Below are 7,562 nucleotides of genomic sequence, written 5' to 3' on the forward strand. Positions count from 1 at the left end.
GCCCAGTTTTCAGTATTTATTATCAACATGACATGTGCTCCACCGACTGTGTTCCTCTGGGTTGCTTTAGCCCCATGAACTGTATTCTCTTGGCTGCTATAGTTATATAAATGGCTCTGGACTGGGAACACAGTTCTTTGTTAAGAGAGATACTCACAAATTAAAGGAAGAGGCTAAAGACACACCAGCCCCTAATATAGATCTCCTTTCTGAAGTGATCAGGAGAACTAAAAGATCTGGGCAGACACAAAAAGAGACCTGTGGATTGTTTTAGGTTGAAACCCACAACTTAAAGTTGCCTAATTCTAGAAATCTTTATACATTTCATCCTTCAAGAGAGAAACCTTCTTGAGCATACATCATGCACTCAGAAAATAAGTTCACATGAGATTTGACAAGCTTTAATATGTAGTTGTCATTAGCATAATTTTTGAAATCGTATGTAAATATGCAAGTGTTTTGGAAATTTATATTGCCTATCTAGAGGACAGTTTTTTTACCTTTAAAGATTCAATTTCTTCCCCTTCTGTTCTTTACCCTGGTCTGCCCTCATTGTCACTGATGACTCTTTCTTCCCTGCCACATGTGGGCCTTCTATGGAAAAAGGGAACTTTTAACACAAATTACAATTATTGGTTTATCTGTTTATCTCTTCCATTAGATAATGGAACACATTGAACACAGTATATTCAGTCCTGGAACACAGTGAGCAGCAAATAAATGGCTATGAATTGACTAATGAACCATACTTATTTGGTTAGTAGGCATGATTAATGACGAAATACTAAAATATGGCATTTTTTTAAAAAAAATCTTTTCATTTCTAGAATTATTGCAGAAGTTGATGCAAAGTTGGAAATTTTTCTATTTAAAAAATCACAAAATAAGATTATTTTTAGTAATTATGGTAAGAGTTAAAGAAAGTGAAATGAAAATGTTCATTATTTTAATTTTTATTGTTTTAATCTGTAGAGTTAATATTTGAATATACTCTGAACAATTTTTCTCATTTTCAGTTAGATGTATTATATTTTAAGTGAAGAGTTAATAGCAACAACAAATGACAAAACTTGAAATTGAGAAGCATTAAAGTTACCATAATAAATATTTCCTTTGAAACTTATGAGAATTTTTTGTGATGGTATTTTTTAAGAAGCCTGTGCTAGTCATTCTCATTGTAATGTAATTTATTTCATAAAGGTGTACTTTGGTCTGGCACTTACAGTGATTTAAAAGGAAAAAGAATATAATACATGATCCCATTTTACACTGGAGCTTAATTTATGTGGAAATCAAAGGAAAGACTCCCAAGAACCCTTTGATTCCTTTGTACAAATACCGAGTTACCTAAAATACTGGCACACAGGACAGAAATAGCTGTGTATTTATCCTGTAATTATATGTAACTTAACCTTATAATTAAAGGAACAACAGTTGCCACGTACACAAAGTGCACTTAGAGGAAATAAAAGCACTGTAAAATAAAGCAATTACAGAAATAAACTATATAATTAAAAAATCTCTTAAGGCAGCAACAAGACTTGCCCAGCTAATTCTGAAAGCTGCAGGATAGTTACTCCAGATGCATTATCCTGTAGTTTACAAAGAATAGAAAATGCATCTTTTTCAGAAGCATGTTCTCTGGAAAAGAACACAAACAAGCTAAAACCTTCCATTTGTTCCCAGAGCTCCTATACCCACCCTATTTGGGAAAAGACTGAGTTAGAAGAGCATTCTGAACACTAATGTCCAAATGCATTTTTGATAATAAGTAATGATTCAAAGCAGACCTATCCATTGGCATTGAGAGAAATGGTGTCTCTTTCTAAAGGCTCATCCCAGTAAGTACTATGTCACTTTTCCAGAAAAAACTCAAAAGTAGTTGGACAGATATTTCTCTTTCTGAGAGCCATATATATTTGACCCTGTCTACCCTTTGTTCTAAATATGCATACAAGGACTGAGTAAGATTCAGGGAAGAACTTGTATGTGGTTCTCACCAACTTTCACTATAGTTTCTCCAGAAATATCTTCTATTTCTAGCCTAGCATTTGTTTACATTTTTGCAACTGTTTTTAATTGCATCCTCTTTTGTGGGAAATAAGATCTTATAAAGCCTTACTAATTAATTGCATATCACAGATAATGCACATTGAGTATCAAAAATGACTTCTGAGTTTCTGACTTATGCAACTGAGTTGATGTAAAGGCCAGTCACCAAGATAGAAACTACTGATTAGTGTGGAATATGGTGAGCTTATTTTGGACCTGTTGGATCTGAAGCTATTTCAGAACTGACGAATGATATTTTAATGTACACATATGAACTCCAAAGATAGATCAAGGATACAGAGGATAATGGAAGTCATGAGTATGGGTAAGGTTTCCTAGAGAGAGAGAGCACGTTGTGATAAGGTCAGGTGTAGGACTAAGGTTGTGCAACACTGACAAGGGATGAAGGGATGAGACAGCCATAGAGACTGAAAAAGAAATGATCAGTCCGGGAGGAAGAAACACAAGAGAGCACAGGGACAAAAATGCTAAGGAAAGGCAGTTTTTCCAATAAGGCAGAAGAGTCAACAATGTTAAATGCTCCTGAGGCATAAAGGGATATGAGAACTGAAAATTACCCTTTGGATTCAGTTTCATAAAGGACATTGATGACTGAAAGAGGTCACCAATAACGGTGGAGCTCTACAGTATTTTTGTGAATCAGAGGACTTTTAAACCCAGGGTGCAAAACCCACAAGGCAATGTACCCCTTTGAGGCAGATCCCGGATGGAGAAGGAGGGCTCATCCAGATAAACATCCCATTTTCCACTTCTGATCAGTATAACTGGAAAAGTCATAGTAAGGGGTTGAGGGAAGATCCAGATGGGTTTCTGAGTTTGATTAGAAGAATCTTTTGGACCTATGATCCCAACTGGGCTGACATCCAGAGCCTCCTCAATGTACTCCTAACAGGGAAAGAAAAAGTCCTGATCTTTTCAAAAGTCAGAGAGGAAGCAAAGAGACCACTGAAGCCAACTGGGACCATCAAGACAATGGAAGACAGAGGCCGACCCATTATAAAAATATGATCCTAAATGGTATCAGGCAGCAGGAAGGAAACCTGTTGATTGGAATAAAATAAAGGAAATCAATCAGGAACTAACAGAATACACTTCAGCATGCCTAGAGCAGGGAGTGTCTCTCATTTCTCATTTCTACCATTTCTGACCCAGAGTCATTGGAAGCAAATGGCAATCCTGAGGTTGTATTTCACTTCTCAAAGTGCCTCTGACATTAGGGAAACTTCAGACATTGGAAATAGGACCACATACCCCTACCTCTTGCTTGACTGAGGTTTTCTATTATTACTATAATGATGATGATAATGCTAAATTGCTCAGTTGTGTCAGACTTGTTGCTACCCCATGGACTGTAGCCCACCAGGATCTGTTGTCCTTGAAATTTTGCAGGCAAGAACTGGTACAGGTTGCCATTTTCCTCTCCAGGTGATCTTACCAACTCAGGGATAGAACCCAGGTGTCTTGTATTGCAGGAGGATTCTTTACCACTGAGCCACCAGGGAAGCCCCTGGAGCACAACTGTATAGAAACCATAGACATGATCTACTCCAGTCCCATTGACCTAGGAAGTAAGCCTTTCCTAAATGCTGAGGAGGAATGGTTCAGAGACAGGAACAGTTGCTGAAAGAGGGAAAGGGGCTGGAGGGATACTTTAACTTTCCAGACCCAAGTCATAGAGGCACAAGGCCTATTCCTGGGGACTTCGGCCCAAAAGGTCAAAATGATAGCCCTCACCCAAGCCCTAGGGCTTGGTTGGGACAGGAAAGATCTTAAATGTTTATATAGCCTCCCAGTATGTGTTTGCCATCCTACACATACAGCCCTATTTAGAAAGAAAGGGATAAGCTTAGTTCTTAGAATAAACAGGTGAAACATGGCTTAAACATGTTGAGTTTCCTAGAAGCAGTGCAGCTTCTGAAAAAAGTGGCATTAATTCACTGTAGGGATCATCAAAAAGGGAATATAGAGTTACTAAAGGGAAACAACCAAGCAGACACAACTTCCAAAAGGTCCAGTAACTTGCAATTACTCCTCATTCCTGACACCACATTCATCAATTACTTCCTGGTCTATACAAAGGAAAAGTATGGGGCTTCAGTAGAGATCTGGGAGGTCGTGAATGGCTAATTAATGAACATGGGAAATTATTCACCCAAACTGCAGCTTGTCAACCCATCAGGGAATGCATCAAGGAACTCGCTATGGGAAGGAAGCCCTGTAAAATGGATTAGTTAGTCATATTAATTCCTGGCATGTAAAGCTAGTTGAGATATGCCCCATATGCACCTGATCAACCCCAACAACAGACCCCTCAGAAGATCCCAGATTAGATCCATCCAGACCAAAGGATGGATCCTGAGGAAGACTGGCAGACTAGTTGCACTCTCATGCTCAGAGCATCAGGCAACTTCAGGTATTCCAGTGCTATGGACACATTTTCAGGATGGGTAGATGCTTTCCCTACTAGAACTAAAATAGCAGCTGAAATGGCTAAAGTATTACATATAGAGACAATTCTCAGGTTGGGACTCCCAGGATCCCTACAAAGCAATGATAACTTAGCATTCTTGCCTCCTGCCTCAAGTGATAAAAGGGATAAAAAATGCCTTGGACATAAATGGCCCTTGGACTCAGCCCGGAGACCCCAATTGTTGAGCAAAGTAGAGAGATTGAATCAGACCTTGAAAGGAACCTTAGTCAAACTATGCCAAGAGACTCAAGGAAATCAAATTGTTACTTCCAATTGTCCTGCTCTGCAAGTGGTTAGCTCCAAGAGATAAGTTAAAGTTAAGTGATTTTGAATTTATGTATGGTAGACCCTTTCCCCAAGCCAGAGAGAAGTTTCACCTTCATCTCCTTGAAATGGAACAACTTCACGTATGCCCTCTAGGTGTGTGCCCTCCAGGTAGGAGAAACCACGAAAGTGTGAATTTCACAGAATATGGCAAGCAGGTGCTACCAGCACCCACCAATCTGGCCTCCCATCCCTTCCAGCCAGAAGACTGAGTGAATAAAAAAACCCTGGAAAACAGGCAGCCTGCAAGACCAACTCCCTTCTAGGTGGAACAGGCCCCTTGGGTGATCCTAACCACCCACTCAGCCCTTAAGTTACAGAGGATGACTTGGTGGGTACATCACACCTGAATGAAAGGGTCCCAGAGCCCCAGTCTCCAGAGAGACAACCTGGGAAAACAAACCCCTTCACTACTCATGTGAATCTCTCTCTGATACATGAATCAGACAGTTCAAAAGGGAAAAACACAGCTGAAAAGGGTAACCTAGATGCCCCAATAAGACCCTAGAATCATTATATTCACAGAGGTGCTAGTAACCTTGGTCAGGGACACTGTATGTAACAGTACAGGTAACAAACACTATAACCATAGAAAAGGTAACTGTTAGCATGGTGACAGTGGCCCAGGAGGTCAACTTTGACTTCACTACATTAACTAGCTAATATTGTCCTGGGTAACCAAATTGCCCTACATAACCTGTCAATTGAGGGGCACAGAGAGGGGCCTGCACACCAGTCAACACTTTATGCTATTGGCCTAATTGAAGAAAGTGCAGAGAGACCACTGGGAAAAGCAAGTTGTCTTGAGAAACCAGGTAGCCTAATCTAGCAGAACAAATTTGGAGCAGGGTAAAATGGGCCCTGGCTTTCCAGGTGCCTCAGTGGTATCTGTCCGCAGTGCAGGAGACACATGGAGATTCAGGTTTGATCCCTTGGTAGGGAACTTCCCTTGGAGGAGGAGATGGCAACCCACTCCAGTATTCTTGCCTGGGAAATCTTGTGGACAGAGGAGCCTGGCAGGCTACAGTCCATGGGGTTGCAAAAGAGTCGGACACAACTGAGCAACTAAATAGCAACAACAACAACAAAATGGGGCCTCCTTGGCATCGCTTACTTTGTATTGATACCTTTTCCTGGGCCCCTTAATGATCATAATTGTCTTGCCGATATTTGGGCCCCACACCCTATATTGTCTGCTGTCCTTTGTCTCCAAAAGTTTAAAATCTGTAAAACTCCAAATGGTGGTCTCTCAGGAATAGGAACAGATAGGGCTGCGGTCCAGTGACTATCAAATGAATCTAAAGGCAGTTGAGAGGTTCTGCTTCTCCACCCAGGATTAGGATGATGCCCAAACTCATAGGAAGCTCCTCCAAAAGGAGGAGCCAGACAAGAGGCAGAGGAGGGATTTCTCACTGCCAAAGCCTGTCAACTAAAAAAATGATGTACAAGTTGAGAGTTGCAAGTTAAGTTTTATTTGGGGCAAAATGAGCACTGCAGCCTGGGAGGCAGCATCTCAGATAGCTCTGAGAGACTCCTCCAAAGCAGCAGTGGGGGAAAATCAATATATAAGGTTTTGGTGAAGGGGGAGTTCAATACCGTGAAGCACTCATTTTACAAAAGCTTTTTGTTATTCATGAGGATCTGATGTCACCATGAAGGGATTTAGTGCTTCTCTAGATATGAGGAGATGCAAGGATTAAGATAAAAAAAAATCTGTTCCTAAAAACATCAAACTATCTAAAGATCTGTCCCACCAGATTCCCTGAAGCACAGAGTGCCTCACTCCACCCTGAACTCCCTCAGGGGTTGTTGAAGGTCAATAGCTATAGCAGCATGGGGTTCAAACTCCATGGCAGATGGCAAATGCCTTTGTTGTTCAGTCTTTGGCAATGTTCTTGTCAGTGCCAATTTGTAGTTGGCAAGCCCATGAACAATACCCAGGAAATAAAAATAGAATCTAAAAATAAAGTCTAACCTTTTTTTCTTCCTTTGTTCTTCGTCTGGTTTCACTGGCTCATATTGGGCCAAGGGCAGAGGCCTCACACCCAGCACTTGAGGCCAGCATTCCTTGTGTGAAAAAGCCACGCAGACACCAACATCTCAGCTTGGAGGGGTCTTGTGCAGAAGCGCTACATGAGCACCTAGATTCAAGATGGCCACGGCCGGCTACGGCCGGCCACGGCCCCGTGAGAACTCCGCCTTCTTCCCGCGAGAACAACTCTATACAGCAGCCCTGTCCATGAGCCTCAGTGCTCTAGAGCACAAGCTCATACCTGCCCACTCTCTGCTGTTGTTGTTTAATCGCTAAGTAAGATCCGACTCTTTTTCAATCCCATGGATTGTAGCCCGCCAGGCTCATCTGTCGATGGGCTTTTCCTGGCAAGAATACTGGAAGAATGGGTTGCCATCTCCTTCTCCAGGGGATCTTCCAGACCCAGGGATCAAACCCGAAGCTCTTGAATTGGCAAGCAGGGTCTTTACCATGGAACCACCAGGGAAGCCCATTTAATCAAAGACTAATCTTTCCTTTGCTTCTGAACCAAATTCAACTCCTTTTCTATTGGCATGAACAGTGTCAGGCAGAAGAACCCTTTCGGGGAACTGAAACAGGAGAATAAGTAACAAACTCACTGTTCAGAAATCCATTTAGTGATAGTTACGCATTTAGTATCAGATCACTGATGAAACAGATAAT

General features: G+C 41.3%; 1 long non-coding RNA gene across 2 annotated transcripts in view; it reads right to left on the bottom strand.

The window, feature by feature from the left end:
• Nucleotides 1-7,031, bottom strand: part of LOC145510421 (uncharacterized) — a 122,086-nt gene extending 115,055 nt beyond the window's left edge. For both annotated transcript variants that reach the window (XR_014057005.1, XR_014057006.1), the window contains exon 1: nucleotides 6,843-7,031. This is a non-coding gene — a long non-coding RNA (uncharacterized LOC145510421). The remainder of the gene's footprint in view (nucleotides 1-6,842) is intronic.
• Nucleotides 7,032-7,562: the final 531 nt, after the last annotated feature.

The sequence above is a fragment of the Giraffa tippelskirchi genome, chromosome 6 (assembly GCF_054371585.1).
Source record: "Giraffa tippelskirchi isolate mGirTip1 chromosome 6, T2T-mGirTip1v1.2.pri, whole genome shotgun sequence".
NCBI lineage: Eukaryota > Metazoa > Chordata > Mammalia > Artiodactyla > Giraffidae > Giraffa > Giraffa tippelskirchi.